Here is a 17,915-nt window from a genome sequence, read left to right as displayed (position 1 = left end):
CCTGTTTCTAATTTTTAACGCGTTGGTGTAAAAGTTTGTCGATGTTGCCATCTTCACAGACTAAACGCGTGTTCGTAACGCTTCTTGTATTATGCGCAAATTTTCTTCATCACACTTCGTTATTCTTCATTGTATGAAATGAAATGTTTTCTGTTTGTCTCTTGAATCATCTGTTAAGAGTAAATAAAACAGAACATATGTTCCGTCTTGTCTATGAATTTAGACATAATTCTCGGCAGCATGGGCACAGACCCTACGTAAGGAGAAGCAGGAGATCACGTCGTTTTCGGAGGAAAAATTTAAATGCAAATGTAGTGTGCAACTGTTTTCCGTGCATGCGTGTGTGCCTCCAGTTCGTTTCGTATCTACATGTTGTGATGTTAGCCGTATGTAGACAAAATAGATAGCTGCTAAGCGTGTAATTCATCGTGTTGTCACACAGATACGTAGTCAAATATAAGGTTCTATCCCTTACGTCTAATACCAAAATCTTCCATCAGAATTCCCAGGCATGCCAAATATACGCGGAGTACATTCCGAATTGCACAACAAACGCTACTAGAACCAACCCAAGGGACGGCAGTTGTCAACAACGAAACGAATGTCTAATGTCAACTCCAGGTACTGGTGCTGCACGATTCCCCCGTGCCTCACTTGGAACTGTGTGCTCGCAATACCTTTTGTATTTAAACTACGGTAGTTTGAGGAGTACGAACTCCAGGGACTTTAACTATCTGTCGGATTTTCCGACCACTATACCGGGAGCTTTGTCGCAGCTTTGCTAATTAAGCGTTCCCACGGTCCCGTTGGTGTATTCGAAATTTGTCTGCTCCGTTCAGAAGTTTCTCACATGTTCTGCAGAGAGACGACGTCGGCAAGGAAGTTCGTGTTTGCTTTTATGACGACAGACTCAAAAGGTACAAGTTAACCAACTAAAACAGAAAAACGAAAAAGACGGAAGGTGAATTATAAGGGATCGATCAAAAAGGTTTCGATTGAAGGCGTTGCTGCTGTAGCGTATATGCAGCGTACCGCGACTCCGATCCAGGTATATAAACACTGACATATAGGCAAGGGATTTGTGATGTATTCGTGTCTTCCCGAAGTGCACGCGGTAAATGCAGAAACGTGAACTATGGTGACGTTTTTATCAGTTGCTTCCAAACAGAACCAATGTTCTGTTATTCTTTTCATCACTGCCGAAGGGCAAACACTCGTAGACATCCATCGCTGCAGAAACTATGGCAAGCAATAATTGCTTGCCATAGTGAACCGTCAGGGGAAAACTGCAACAAGGGGTGCTGCTGAATTATGATAACTCACGTCTCCATATCACAAATGTCGTAACACAGAAGTTACGCCAACTCAACTGGGAGACACTCGAGCACCCGCCTTTAGTCCTGTTCACCCCCCTAATCTCTCGCCATGATATTACCACGCCTTCAGTCCCTTCAAAAGGCTTGAAGGGCCGACGATATATGTCGAACGAGGATATGCAGCAGGCAGTTATGGACCTCTTCACGCAGCAAACTGGAATCTTCAACCTGATGCGTAGGTGGGATGTTTGCGTGAGTGCTCACGGTGATTTTGCCTGGTTCAAAATGGCTCTGAGCGCTATGGGACTCAACTGCTGAAGTCATCAGTCCCCTAGAACTTAGAACTACTTAAACTTAACTAACCTAAGGACATCACACACATCCATGCCCGAGGCAGGATTCGAAGCTGCGACTGTACCGACCGCGCGGTTCCAGACGGTAGCGCCTAGATCCCTCGGCCACACCGTGATTTTGCCTGGTTGGCATAGCGATTGTAGATTGTATAGCCTTAGAACTGAAACGTTTTAATCACCCCTTATATATACGAAACAATATTATAATGAGCATATGTTCCGTATAAAATGGCAGTAATTTTACAGAAAGTACTAAAAGAGAATGGACAAATTTTTGCTCTTCAGTGGTACGTATAGTGTTTCCCATTTATCTCGATTACCGCCAAAGCAGCACTTGGTTAAAAATTACGACATCACACGTGCGAATTCTAGGAGGAGAGCGGTGCGCTGGGTCGAAAGATTCCGTATCCTGAACCGCAATAATAAGAGAGAACACCTGTCGGTTCTTTTCAAGATTACCCTCCCTGCAGGGTTTCTCTCCCTGAGTGCCACTGCCCCCTACCTCCGACCACAATAAAAGAAAAGTGATCATGATCCAATTTTCAATCAGGGACTGTATTTGTTGTATATATTTAAAAACTACTACAGTGCTGTACTGCGCGTACCTGTATTACAAATAAAAGAAAACGTTATTTACAATTACTGTTCTGCTAACTTACGTTCTCCAGATATGTGTAGCGTTTCCAACCTCAACACACACACACACACACACACACACACACACACACACACACACACACCTTTAACTAAAGAAGATTCACTGTGACAGGCGTGAGTTTTCTTATGTTTCCATAAATTTACTGTCAGTTTTAGCAAGCGAAAGAGTTAAGTTGACCCAGATACCTGCTTTGTGTGCTGTTACTAGGGAATCAAAGACAGTTTTGTGTCACTTTTTAATATAATGTTTACGTGAATGTTACACTGTAATACATTTTCTAACAGGTCCTGAGGAGGATAATTTACCGAATAAAAAATATGGTGTGCTTTTTTAAAAAAAAGACGCACTGCTGTTCATACCTTCGTAACGAACACTGTTATAACAAAAGCAATAATGTTGGTTAGTGTCCCCTAGCAGCTAAACAATATTTTTTTGATATATTTTTTTATTTTGCATCTGGACAACAAATTATTTGAGGTGGCCAAGATAGAATAGGACTCGCAGTATACTGCGATTGATAATTGTGACTGAAGTTTCGAAGCTACGGAGAGGAACTAGTGGTAAATGGGCCTTTATACCCTAGTGTGCCTTCCTTACTTGCATAATGAATTAGAAAAGAGGTTGAGTGTCCGTGGCCCAGAAAGGGGTTAACAGTCTACGCTGTATTACACCTTGTATCACGACAGATAATGCAACTTTGGAAATGTTGTCTAAAATGTCAGAACCCTACACTACCCCTTTCACCAAAGGCACGTACGCTTCAGAATGTATGCGTTCCTATTATTATGATCATTTGTCATACGTATACTTGGCATACTCACAAATACCGAATGTCGCCTAACATGAATCACACATGTGGGCCATAGAAGTGCTTGAATGGGTTTCCATCACGGTACATTATGTAACATGTGGAGAATGTGCTGAATAGTTCAGGTTTCGTGGATATTCTGCCACTTACTTATTGTCTTCCGTCGAAGAACAGTTCGTGAAGAACGTTGTGCATGCCAGTTTTTAAGAGCATTTGTTTATGCTGCTGTTTTAGGGGGACGATTTCACGACATCCTTACACCCAGTAACAGATTAGTATTTTCATACTGATGTGATTCAAAAAGAGCTGTAGCTTCCAACTCATCATCATCATCATCATCATCATCATCATCATCATCATCATCATCATCATCATCATTTAAGACTGAATATGCCTTTCAGCGTTCAGTCTGGAGCATAGTCCCCCTTATAAAATTCCTCCATGATTCCCTATTCCGTGCTAACATTGATGCCTCTTCTCATGTTAGGCCTATTACTTCAAAATCATTCTTAACCGAATCCAGGTATCTTCTCCTTCGTCTACCCCGACTCCTCCTACCCTCTACTGCTGAACCCATGAGTCTCTTTGGTAACCTTGCTTCTCCCATGCGTGTAACATGACCCCACCATCTAAGCCTGTTCGCCCTGACTGCTCCATCTATAGAGTTCATTCCCAGTTTTTCTTTGATTTCCTCATTGTGGACACCCTCCTGCCATTGTTCCCATCTACTAGTACCTGCTTCCCTGGTACTTTAAATATGATACTGGCAACAATCAGAGCAAAATGCCTCGGAGCCCCACCTCCAATTGACAAACCAGGGACTCCTAAGATACGACTCAGCTTTCAACTAAACGACAATAATTCACATCTATGCACATACCCACCGGAATTGTTTGCAAATAATGCGTTTCGCTGCACCACTATTATTTCACTTAAGCGCCAGTGTAAAGGAGCCAGCCAAAATTTACAGTGAGGTTTAGTGTAAGACAAAACCCCTAACAGAAGTAGCTGCATGAGGATCACCCAAGAGCACACTACGACTAACATTTCCTTTACAGTTAAGAGCAGTCTTACTTCTAACGAGCTGTGGATAAAACCAAGCCGGCTGCTGTGACCGAGCGGTTCTAGGCGCTTCAGTCTGGAACCGCGCTACTGCTACGGTCGAAGGTTCGAATCCTGCATCGGGCATGGATGTGTGTGATGTCCTTAGGTTAGTTAGGGTTAAGTAGTTCTAAATCTAGGGGACTGATGGTCTCAGATGTTAAGTCCCATAGTGCTTAGAGCCATTTGAACTATTTGATAAAACTAAATTAAATCTCCTAGAGATGTCGGAAAGTTCTGAAATACGCACATCCACTTTTACACTGAAACATACTCCTTAAAATCTAAACAATATTATCACTACTAGTCGTTTCCTTTCCGTTCCACTCGCAGAGATTCAAATGGTTCAAATGGCTCTGAGCACTATGGGACTTAATGTCTATGGTCATCAGTCCCCTAGAACTTAGAACTACTTAAACCTAACTAACCTAAGGACAGCACACAACACCCAGTCATCACGAGGCAGAGAACCACTCGCAGAGAGATCGAGGGAAAAATGACTGTCTATACGTCTCCTTATGAGCCCTAATGATGTTGTTGTTGTTGTGGTCTTCAGCCCTGAGACTGGTTTGATGCAGCTCTCCATGCTACTCTATCCTGTGCAAGCTTCTTCATCTCCCAGTACCTACTTCAACCTACATCTTTCTGAATCTGCTTAGTGTATTCATCTCTTGGTCTCCCCCTACGATTTTTACCCTCCACGCTGCCCTCCAATACTAAATTGGTGATCCCTTGATGCCTCAGAACATGTCCTACCAACCGATCCCTTCTTCTGGTCAAGTTGTGCCACAAACTTCTCTTCTCCCCAATCCCTAATGTCTCGTATCATATCTTCGTGGTCCTTACGTGAAGTGCATGTTGGCAGCAGTACGATCGCTCAGCAGTCAGTTTCAAATGCCGGTTCTCTAAATTTTCTCAGTAGTGTTCCTCGAAAAGAATGTCACCTTCCCTCCAGTGATTCCCATTTAATTCCCGAAGCATCTACATCTACATCTACATGATTACTCTGCAATTCACATTTAAGTGCTTGGCAGAGGGTTCATCGAAACACAATCATAATAGCATCTCCGTAACATTTGCGTGTTATTCGAACCTACCGGTAACAAATCTGGCCACGCGGTTCTCAATTGCTTCGATGTCTCCCTTTAATCCGACCTGACGCGGATCCCAACCACTCGAGTCGTACTCAAGAATAGGTCGCACTAGCGACTTATATGCGGTATTTTTTACAGATTGACCTCACTTTCCTAAAATTTTCCCAATAAACCTAAGGCTTCCATACCACACTCCTTACATCCTCGTTCCATTCCATACTCCTTTACAACGTTACGCCCAGATATTTAAAAGACGTGACTGTGTCAAACAGGCCACTGTGTCCGCCAGGTCATTTACGTATGTAGAAAATAATAGCGGTTCTATCACACTTCCATGGGGCATTTCTGACGATTCAGTTGTGTCTGATGAACACTGGCGTCGAGGACAACATATTGGGTTCTATTACTGAAGAAGTCAGATATCTGGGAACCTACTCCGTATACCCGTACCTTCATTAACAGCCTGCAGTAGGGTATCGTGTCAAAAGCTTTTCGGAAATCTAGGAATATGGAATCCTTCTGTTTCTCTTCATACATAGTTCACAGTATATCATGTGAGAAAAGAGCAAGCTGTGTTTCACACGAGCGATGCTTTCTAAAACTGTGCTGGTTCGTGGACAGAAGCTTCTCACTCGGTAGGAAATTTGTTATAATGGAAGTCTGAGTATTTCTAGAATCTGCAGCAAAGCGATGTTAGAGGTATTGTCTGTAATTTCACCGGTCTGCATGAACAAGTCAGTTGCTCTCTTGTCCAGTTGCTTGGGGCTTTGCACGGGAGATTCGTGATAAATGAAAGATAAGTAAGGGCCAGTGCGAAAAGTTCTCTTTGTAAGCGAAAAAGATTACTCTCAGTTCTATTCAAATATTAAGCGTGGTAAAAATGAACTGCTTGTGCATCCGTTTTTTTTTTTTTTTAAATGGTAGGCAATTCAATTTCTTGAACTTTTCTTACGTAAGACAAGCAATTGTACCACACAGTATAAGCACAAATCGGTTTCTGTTTACACAGTATTCGCAAGTGTTCGAATATACGCATACCGCGCAACCAATACATACGATGTTTTGTCCATAGCCTCCGATTTTTCAACATTACAAGTTAACTGAATGATGCTATGTCAATGTCCGTTTGATTCTAGGCAGTACATTCCATTTGTACGACGAGCTGAAAGAGAAGGATTCTGTCGTCCCAGAGTAGCTTCATCACTCAAGTTCTCTTCTTCAAATGTTAGTTCTTTTTCCGCTTGATGCATTCAACCCAGAAGGGATGTCACCCGAGATAATAACCACCGAAAAGGACTTTAATTAGTTTTCTGTCGGAAGTAATTTGCGAATAATATAAGTGCTCAATCCCCTTGTCGCTTCCTCCAGTTGCTTTCGGCTTAATAGGGCCTTAAAAATGTAATTAAACTTTTGATTACGTCCACGCGTTGCTTTTGATCTCCATTAGAAGCGTGAGACCTTCTCATCACTAACTCTGAAGTATATGTCTACAGATTTAATCTCAATTTAACGGCATTAATCTCGACATATTTTGTGTAAATATTTCTCTAGTAAATGAAGAAGTGCGGAGAAGAGTTATCCCACGAATCAGAGAGTTTGTCTGTGCAAATAAAGGGAGTACCGCAGATCGTAGAAGCGAATATTTATACGTAAGATCACCGACGCTCTTGCCTTTAATTCATACAATGTGATTTGGCAGCAAGCAAAAAGACAAGCATAAAGTAATTTTGGACTGCATCATCTTTTAATTACTTAACGGCACAAGTCCAAGCTTAGAATCTGACAGAAGCAGAAAAAAATTTAGAACACATCTAGAATCTGCAGTTTTTTCTTACTCCTTGTACTACAACCACCTCTTTACAAAGGAAAGAACATAAGCCTTCAATCGCAAACGTGGTTTATATTTAAAGCGCGTTTCCTTTCTGGTCCTATAGCTTATCTTCACGTGCTAAACATACTCTTCTGTTATTCTTAAGTAACATTTCCCATTGGTACCATCAACTGAATACATTTTAGTCTGACGACCAAAAAATTTGACTAACATAAAACAATTGTTAAAAATTACATACTTCCTCCGACAGAAAAGGTACAGACTTGCAGTAGAGGTAATGTTCAATATCTGATCAAAAGGACGCGGACACCCGTGTGTAATGCGGAATTGGTCACTAGATGTCAGGAGAGGTGTGACCACCAGTATAAAAGAAGTCTGTAGAAAATCAGTAGAGAAACAGTTACACCAAAATGGATAGTTCAGGAAAGAGCGATGCCAATGAATAGTGGATGACTGGAAACGAATGATTTGGACCCGATGAGTCACATCATGCCCTGCACCAATTCTATGGACGAGATCGTTACCTGCCATCATGCTTAGTACCAACAGTGAAGTACGAAGGAGGTGATGTTACGGCATGGGGGCCACTAAACTGCATTTACCAAAATGGTAAACTGCGTGCAGTAAAGGAATAGTTCGGAGACAGTGAATGTATCGCTAAGTGCACTACAAGCACTTCTCCAGAGGTATCCAGTAGACCAATTGATTCAGCTCATCCGTGTCTCCTTACAGCCGCTTCAGAACCGTGCCAAGGAGGTGACCGTTTGCTGGGTACCTGGCCACATTGGGATACAGGGAAACGACATGGCCGACAAAGCAGAAAAAGGAAGCATATCGGGAAGATCAGGGTCCGTCAATGTCCCATCTCGATGCACACCGTCGTCTCATTTTCTGAAAGACGTATCATGAGTCAGTGAGAGACTGAATGGTTGAAGGCGACAGAAATCAAACTGCTGTCGCTCAAATCGACCACACAGGCATGGCGGACTTCATGTCAGCCGCTGGAAGGAGGTTCTGTTTACCAGGCTGCGCATCGGACACAACCTTTTAACATTAGCTGGAGGATCCACCACTCTGTGGCCTTGTGGTGTGCACTTTCAGTTCAGCATATTTTGGCAGCATGTGTCTTATATTCTGATATCAGGGCAGCCCTCAGTCTCGATGGAGATCCGCCCACCATCCTCGCCGATATTGATTCCAATGTTACAAGGATGGTGAAATTTTGTGAACTGTTAGGCCTAATCCCTAAACTAGTGCGGAAGGGAAGCATACGTTAATGCATTATAAATTGCTCCATCCGCATGTAGAGACAGCCTTCGTCCCAACCAATGAGATTGCCATGCTGACTTTTCCTCAGGGTGCTGATGACCACGATGTTGAGCGCCCATCACATCATCATCATCATCGTGAATGTTTCAGCATGATTATGCTCCCTGTCATAACGGAGCATCTGCGAGGCAATGGTTTGAAGTGGACTGGCCTACACAGAGTCCCAACTTGAACGCAATGAAACGCATTTGGGACGAGTTAGAACGTTCAGAATCAACTGTCCAACGTCACCAAAATCTTTGGTTTCCGCTCTTTACAAAGAATGGTTTGACATTCCTCCACATTGACACCTCATTGAAAGTGCCCCAGCAGAGTTCAAGCTGTCGTAAAGTCAAAGAGTAGAGACATCCCTTATTAACGTCCGCTAATACATGTCCTGATGCTCCTAATCAGATAATGTACTTTGTGAAAACAGGGATTTACGCACTGCATTGCATTATTCTTCAGAAGTCAACATTTTCAGTACTGTGTACGTCATGAAAGCATTAACGTGTCAAAGAATAGCTGTAGTTACTGCAAGTTCAAGTGCAATATCTTTCATCAGACTCAAATTTATTCATTTAATAGGACCATTGGGAACTAGTAAGTAAGAATGTCAGAATAAGATGCTAAGTATCTAATGATGGTCATTCAGGGCGCGAGTGGATTGTGATCTAAATTAGAATCACGTTTCCTGCCGAAGGCTTGTGTTCTTTGTTTTATAAATTTACAAATATAAATCAGTCAGAGCTCCTGCAAGAACCACTTAGCACAAATTAAGTTCTGATGTTTCAAGATGCAAGACCTTCACTTCTTTCATGAAGGTGTATTTTATCCAAACGCGAGAAGGTATTTTTCTGCATCTTTTGACTGATTTAGAAGCAGTCCAACCGATTTTATGCGCTAGTGTATTGTCGTTAAGATGTGCGTCCACTATTTTACACAATGGACGCATGGACAAAACAGCAGCGAGGGCTAGGGATGGAATCTAGTAGCCCAGCACTGAAAGAGGCGAAGCCGATTTCGGCTACCGTAAACGGTACATGGCCACTTCCTTTTGAGATTCCAAAGGGCTTCTCGTTATTGGCTGCCGTTGACAAATAAAACAGTAAATGGAGAGCAACTTGAAAGTTTCCTGGACAGTGGATGAAATACTTTATTTATTCTATTTTATTTTTTGGTTTTTTAGGAATACGAGAGCTGCTTACACAAATACACTCCTGGAAATTGAAATAAGAACACCGTGAATTCATTGTCCCAGGAAGGGGAAACTTTATTGACACATTCCTGGGGTCAGATACATCACATGATCACACTGACAGAACCACAGGCACATAGACACAGGCAACAGAGCATGCACAATGTCGGCACTAGTACAGTGTATATCCACCTTTCGCAGCAATGCAGGCTGCTATTCTCCCATGGAGACGATCGTAGAGATGCTGGATGTAGTCCTGTGGAACGGCTTGCCATGCCATTTCCACCTGGCGCCTCAGTTGGACCAGCGTTCGTGCTGGACGTGCAGACCGCGTGAGACGACGCTTCATCCAGTCCCAAACATGCTCAATGGGGGACAGATCCGGAGATCTTGCTGGCCAGGGTAGTTGACTTACACCTTCTAGAGCACGTTGGGTGGCACGGGATACATGCGGACGTGCATTGTCCTGTTGGAACAGCAAGTTCCCTTGCCGGTCTAGGAATGGTAGCACGATGGGTTCGATGACGGTTTGGATGTACCGTGCACTATTCAGTGTCCCCTCGACGATCACCAGTGGTGTACGGCCAGTGTAGGAGATCGCTCCCCACACCATGATGCCGGGTGTTGGCCCTGTGTGCCTCGGTCGTATGCAGTCCTGATTGTGGCGCTCACCTGCACGGCGCCAAACACGCATACGACCATCATTGGCACCAAGGCAGAAGCGACTCTCATCGCTGAAGACGACACGTCTCCATTCGTCCCTCCATTCACGCCTGTCGCGACACCACTGGAGGCGGGCTGCACGATGTTGGGGCGTGAGCGGAAGACGGCCTAACGGTGTGCGGGACTGTAGCCCAGCTTCATGGAGACGGTTGCGAATGGTTCTCGCCGATACCCCAGGAGCAACAGTGTCCCTAATTTGCTGGGAAGTGGCGGTGCGGTCCCCTACGGCACTGCGTAGGATCCTAGGGTCTTGGCGTGCATCCGTGCGTCGCAGCGGTCCGGTCCCAGGTCGACGGGCACGTGCACCTTCCGCCGACCACTGGCGACAACATCGATGTACTGTGGAGACCTCACGCCCCACGTGTTGAGCAATTCGGCGGTACGTCCACCCGGCCTCCCGCATGCCCACTACACGCCCTCGCTCAAAGTCCGTCAACTGCACTTACGGTTCACGTCCACGCTGTCGCGGCATGCTACCAGTGTTAAAGACTGCGATGGAGCTCCGTATGCCACGGCAAACTGGCTGACACTGACGGCGGCGGTGCACAAATGCTGCGCAGCTAGCGCCATTCGACGGCCAACACCGCGGTTCCTGGTGTGTCCGCTGTGCCGTGCGTGTGATCATTGCTTGTACAGCCCTCTCGCAGTGTCCGGAGCAAGTATGGTGGGTCTGACACACCGGTGTCAATGTGTTCTTTTTTCCATTTCCAGGAGTGTAAATTAGACGATTTTCTTCGGATGTTTATCATAAAGTTTTATTTAAATCAATGTTTTACATTCGATTACAAAGTTAAGTTAATTGATAATGAAGGAGAGGCACACAGCAATCGGCCACAATCCCTTTAGTTTTTGTTATGATAGGAAATCTAGATTTCGGCTATAAATAGCGTTCTTCTGTACATTTTCGATGCAGTTCAACAGACGTGCATCAGTTCACGTCACCATATGTTCTTATAGGTGTATGGGCAGAAGGACATTTCTGCCTCTACACTTGTAAGGGCATAAGGTGACGTGAACTGCTGCGAGTCTGTTGAATTTAGATACTCGCACACCCACTCATCAAATTCTGTAAGGTACTTCCCTTTGGCCTACAATCATGAAATTTGGCAAGAAGCAAGGTTTAACAGTACAAGTAAAGGAAGAAATCAGAAATTCGTTAATTTGTAATTATATCACACGAAAAGATGTTTCTTTCGTCGTTTGTAGTCCGACTTCAAACTTTATAAATTCTCAGAAGTCTGTTAATTACCGGGAGCGACATCTCGCCAATATCAACGTCGATAAGAGGCATAATGTACTGGTAGATAGGACATCGTGGCTGTGGAAGTGGAAGGATAGCCCACAACATAGACAACAGTATTCACAATTACAAGCACCCAAGCTTTAATGATCTTCCAGCAATAAAGGCTCTTAACAAATCTCAATTAAGAAAGGACATAAACTTGGTTACAAACGTATGTTAACTTTCAATCAGTGAATAACCCCAATAAAGAATTACCAACCAATAAAACTTAGATAAAGGACTGCTTTACAAGAATGCTTAAATTAAGTAAAAATCATGAAAGCTAAGTTACAAATTTTATGTTAAGCTTCCACATGTGAATAACCCCAATAAACAATTCTCATTTAAATAAAACATAGATAGGAAAATGCCTTACCAAAATGCTTGAATTGTATAAAATCATGAAAAGCTGAGTTACAAATTTCCTCACAAACTACTTAGGAATTTACAGCAAATAAACAAGTTTGATCTGTTTAACCAGAAGGTAACTGCCAAGTCCAAGCGACCGAAGCCACTCAGAGCGGACGGCCGCCCCAACGCTGGTCATCAACCGACATCGTCACGGCCCAGTGGCCACCGTGCTAAAACAGACTAACGTTTCGGTAAGCGACCGACAGCAACACAGGAGTAACAGTGACTGAAAGTCTGCGTACGCCTTACGAAACACGGCACAACCTGAAGCGGGAGCAGGCACAGCTGACTTGCGGCCATACAACCGCTAGCAACAAATCTCACGCCGCCCGTACTATCGCGGGAAATGATAACGATCGACAAGACGCCACGCGCAAGCAGCAACCGTGTCTACCCCTCGACCACAGAATGTGCCCTGTCTCCTTGTTTATGGTAATACAATTTATAGCACACAAGAAACGATTTAATAATGGCATTAGTTCAACGCAAGATCGGTTAACAGTTAGGTCCAGTAAAGATTTACCAACGGATTTACCTTCAAACCAACTTCCGGACCACAGGCGGAAATTAGTAAACTTGGCATAAGTTTTCACCAGACTGATAAACAAGAAATCAAACAGTTGCCAAAGATACAGTCACGATACGCAAGCCCTTCAAGACCTTGCTATCTTACTCACAGTCATCATTAACGGCGAAACATACACAAATGAATGACAAGAAGTTCACCATTAAAAGCAAAAAAACAACACACCACAAAAGTTAAATTAATTAATTTGCAGACAAGCCAGTCATTGAAAGCTCAGTTCCACAAGATTAGGACTAACCTCACTCGGCAGCAATACATTTGTGTGCGTGATAACTAGGTTGCCCAAACAGGACTCCAAAACCCAAAACAACAGGTTACACGTTAGCTGTCTTGTACTCGGATACTAGGCACCACCGGGCTAAGACGATCGTGACGTAAAAAAAAAAATCTCTGAAATTACAGCTGCCTGCAGCAAAACAAATGTGTCAGGGTGCATGAACGTAAAGCACAAGCCACTGTTCCAGCCGGAGCGTAACCTTTTCAATGCACATACGGACAGAACAACACACGTGGGCATAAAGGGAGCAGCAGATGCGTACCAAGCAAACTATACTGCGCCAAAATACGACCCACGTCACGTCCACACACCGGAGCACTGCTCCCGGAGCTGGTGTCTGCTCGCTGGACTGCCGCAACTCTCTGTCCCCCCGGAAAACGCTGCTGACTGCCGCTTTGCTCAACGCTCCCTTCTCGGCCGTGCACAACAACTCTTCTCTTGTCGCCTCAGAGTGCGGCCGCCATGTCCGTTCTCCCCAGACTCCCGTACTCGCACTCACTCCCTCGTTAGGACTCGCTCCGACAGGAGGCGCTCGTGATCGCACATAGTGCCAACCTCAACCAGAGGAGTAATCGATAGCGTCTTGTGCCCGAGAGCCGCGCCACAGCTCACATAAGTGTTAGTGATTCTCGATTTCCGTGTTGCATAAACTGTCTATATGCATAATTAGGTTTGTATCGAACCACGAGAGCACGAAACTATTAATTAACACACGGCCATTTATTTTACCTTATTTATTGTTATGCAGATGTTACTACCTTTGTGCATACGTACAGATACCACATTACTTTTAAAGTATCGAACTTCGGAGTTCACCGCTTCAATCTTTTGTCACTTTCTTTTGTCTTGACATCCATATTAGAGAGAGAGAGAGAATTAAGCATCAAGACTTGGTGGCCGGCCTACATATCTCTGCTCTACCTACCTCTATGCCAAAGACTTATTTCGGAATGTTTCTGATTTTAATTTTTGTATCACGTGACCTAACATGGACCCACAGAATTTATTCTATGGAAAAAACATTAAACGAAGCGCACTGAGTTGGGAGAGCAATATTTTTTGTCAAGGTCCCATCGGACACGAAATTAATACCACAGTGAAAATCTTATGAAGCTTTGCACAGAGGCGTTGCGCAGTGCCTCTAGTATGCCGCCGATCGCGCCAAATCGGAATTTTAAGTCCTGAGCAGACAGTGAGAACGTAAAGGTGCCTAGAACACTAGTGTACCTGTCATTCGATATCTTCATACTGAGGGGTTCCGCTTGATTTCATGCAGCCCACGTAACGTAACAGTCACGCGTGACAGCAAAGTGCGATAATGGTGCAGGAACTTTGAAACAAGACGTACAGACGTTCTTTATGCAGGCAGTCGCGGAAGGAAGCGAGCCTCAACCGATGACATTGTTCAGCGAGTGGATCAGACGACTCGAGGAAATCGTCTACGAAGGGCAGTTCACAACAAGCGAAGAGGAATGTTGTCGTCAGGAATAGTACTCCTCCATGACAAAGCTCGGCTGCACACTGCAGCTGCAACAAAGACGCTCCTACGGAGTTTTCGATAGAGAAGTGTCTGATCACTCACCATACAGCCCGAACTTGGCACCGTCTGATTTCTCTCTTTGTTCATATGAACCGCTGGCTCTGAGGATAGCACTTTGCCACAGACAACGAGCTGAAGACAAGTGTAAAGAATTCGCGGAAAGCGCAGGCGGCAGCTTTGAATGACAAGGATATTGTAGAGTTGGAGCAACGCTATGACAAACAAAAGGCTCTAAACAGTATGGGACTTAACATCTGAGGTCATCACTCCCCTAGACTTACAACTACTTAAACCTAACTAACCTAAGGACATCCCACACATCCATGCCCGAGGCAGGATTCGAACACGGTTCCGGACTGAAGCGCCTAGAACCGCTCGGCGACAGCGGCCGGTCCTATGACAAACATCAAAGTCGGAGCGGAGGTAAATCAATTGGCCATGTGCAAGTAGTACAAGTGCTATGGTGGTACCTTACAAACTTAATTATGTACATAAACATAGTGTCCAACGGGCACAATATTTCGGCGATCAAACATGTCGCCATCATCAGGTGAACTGACGGACTGAGCTCCTGTGAACGTGCCGGCACGGAGATTCGTACGCTATGGCTGCTCAGAGGGAACTGGGTTCGGTCGCGGCGGCGGCCGATTTAAATACCCTCCGCCCGCGGCGCGCTCCCTCCGCCGTCCGCGCCCAGCGCCACGGTCGCGCGGTGGAACAGATTGCGACGGCGTCTGAGATGACGTCGGTGTGATGGCTCTGTCCGCCGTGGTCGTCACAACTATACGTCTGCTCGATTTACTCTTGATTAACCCGATCGCTGGTTCCCAAGCCTTGCTAAGATTATAGCCACAGTCCCGGTTTATGAGGTCGTCATTGGTGCGAATTTCGATGGCCTCTCTAACAACGCTGTCCCAGTATCTCGACGTCTGTACCAGAATCCTCGTGCGGTCATACTCCATGGCGTGCTTTTCCGACAAACAATGTTCAGCGACCGCCGACTTGCTCGGATACATCAGTCGAGTGTGCCTCTGGTGTTCACGGCATCGATCCTCGACGGTACGCATCGTCTGACCAATATACGACTTGCCACATTGACACGGAATCTGGTACACGCCGGCCTTCCTCAAACCGAGGTCATCTTTGGCGCTCCCCACTAGTGCGCGAGTTTTATTTGGAGGACAAAACACAGTTCCGACCCGGTGTTTCTTCAGAATGCGGGCGCGGACGGCGGAGGGAGCGCGCCGCGGGCGGAGGGTATTTAAATCGGCCGCCGCCGCGACCGAACCCAGTTCCCTCTGAGCAGCCATAGCGTACGAATCTCCGTGCCGGCACGTTCACAGGAGCTCAGTCCGTCAGTTCACCTGATGATGGCGACATGTTTGATCGCCGAAATATTGTGCCCGTTGGACACTATAGACCGGCAGCATACCCGTGGATATTTTGATTATCAAATACGCCGGGAGAAACTCAAGAATCACATGTACATAAACAGTTCGTCCAACCCAGGAATCGAGAATCTCGAGGGCTTTCACCCCTTATCGACCGGAAGACGTAGTTAATATCACAAACAAAACTTGTTTCATCTTCACTGTGGTTTTCACTTCGCGATCGATCGGCCCTCAAAAAAAAAAGTCCTCGTTAAAGTAACGCCAGGCCGTAATCTCTTAACCATATGCATTAACAAGTATGGCGATACGAAAGTAAACAACGCTTTCTGTGGACGAATCGCCTTTACGTGCGCCGGTACCGTAACGTGCCTGGCGGCCGCTGCCTGGTGCAGTGTACGGCGTGCTGGCCCGTGGTGTGAGGAAAGGCGAGAAGAGGAAGCGGGCGCCGCCCTGCTGTTCATATCAGTGGCTCCCCTGGCGTTATTAAGTCCATCTGGCAGCCCTCGCCTGCGTCGCCTTCCCTCCCCAGGCAATAATAGCGGCCGATGGAGCGGATGTGTCGCCTAGTATCGATTTCTCGACCTCGGCGCAGCGCATGCGAAGCGTTGAATCATTCAGACCCCGTCGCGTAGCCAGGCTGTCTAAGCCCTGCCCAGCCATTCCCCTGAGTGGGTTATCAGGCATATCGATCGCGAATCACTCGAGTCGTACGTGACAAGTCGGATGACGTCCATCTGCAAGAGTATCAGCAGTTGATCTCCGGTATTACGCCAGACTGATGTCTGTGGGAAGTGACCGGGCCGCTAAACTGTGTGAGCTATCGAGTGACGCGCAACTTACAGTGGAGCCTAAGGGCGAGAGGTACCATTACGAGAACACCTGTGCCAGTTAGTTCCTCAAGCTGATAAGACTGCAGAACTCTGATGGATTATGGCTTCTGATTTTACTGAAACATCAAGTTTCAACACCTCACTTCATTTACGAAACTGATGGTTTCTACTGTAGAGGACGGGTCTCGCAGTATGCAGCCGTAGGCTGTGGATCAGAAGTAATGGCTCCAGATCACGGAAACTGACAGCGACCAGGAGAGCAGCGTGCTCACCCCTTCGCCCCTCCATACCGCGTCCAATGACGCTACGTGGCACAGAATGACATGGCGGTCGGTCGGTGTCAATGGGCGCGACAGGGCTTCTGGACGATGCTTTTACTAAATTACTGGACATGTTTTGTTTAAGACCTGCTGCCGGATGGTGTGGCCGAGCGGTTCAGGGCGCTACAGTCTGGAACCGCGCGAGCGCTACGGTCGCAGGTTCGAATCCTGCCTCGGGCATGGATGTGTGTGATGTCCTTAGGTTAGTTAGGTTTAAGTAGCTTTAAGTTATAGGGAACTGATGACGTCAGAAGTTAAGTCCCATAGTGCTCAGAGCCATTTGAACCATTTTTAAGACTTACTGTAATTGCGACATAACGATTAATAAGTCAGATACCATTCTACCTAATCTAAAATCAGGAAACTGAAAAAAAGCCAATACACCTCGACATGGAATGGAACTCGGGAGTATTCTAACACAAAACTGATACTCTACCCTAATTGGACAGAACAGCTATGCAATACTGAATGAAGATACTTGTCGTACATATCATTAACGTGGTGCCAAATATTACTGCGAGCTTATGGAGTGGTGTACGGTTTTATCTGTCATCTTTTATACGTCGCTGTCTTCATCTTCCGTCGACGAAAAATTGTCCCTCCTAGTCGACATTTGTGATCGTTCACCATTTGAAGTGTAATTAGCAACTTTCCGCCCCTGGTAGCGCGACGGAATGTCATACCTAACGCCTCGTGTTCGATTCCAGGCTGGGTTGGAGATTTTACCCCCTCAGGGACTGGGTGTTGTGCTGTCCCTATCATCGTCATTTCATCCCCATCGACACGCAAGTCGCCGAAGTGGCGTCAACTCGAAAGACTTGCACCAGGCGAACGGTCTAGCCGACGGGAGGCCCTAGCCACACGGCATTTCCAATTAGCAACTGGTCA

This window comes from Schistocerca cancellata, chromosome 3, assembly GCF_023864275.1.
Source record: "Schistocerca cancellata isolate TAMUIC-IGC-003103 chromosome 3, iqSchCanc2.1, whole genome shotgun sequence".
Classification (NCBI taxonomy): Eukaryota; Metazoa; Arthropoda; class Insecta; order Orthoptera; family Acrididae; genus Schistocerca; species Schistocerca cancellata.
This window is presented reverse-complemented; position numbering follows the sequence as displayed.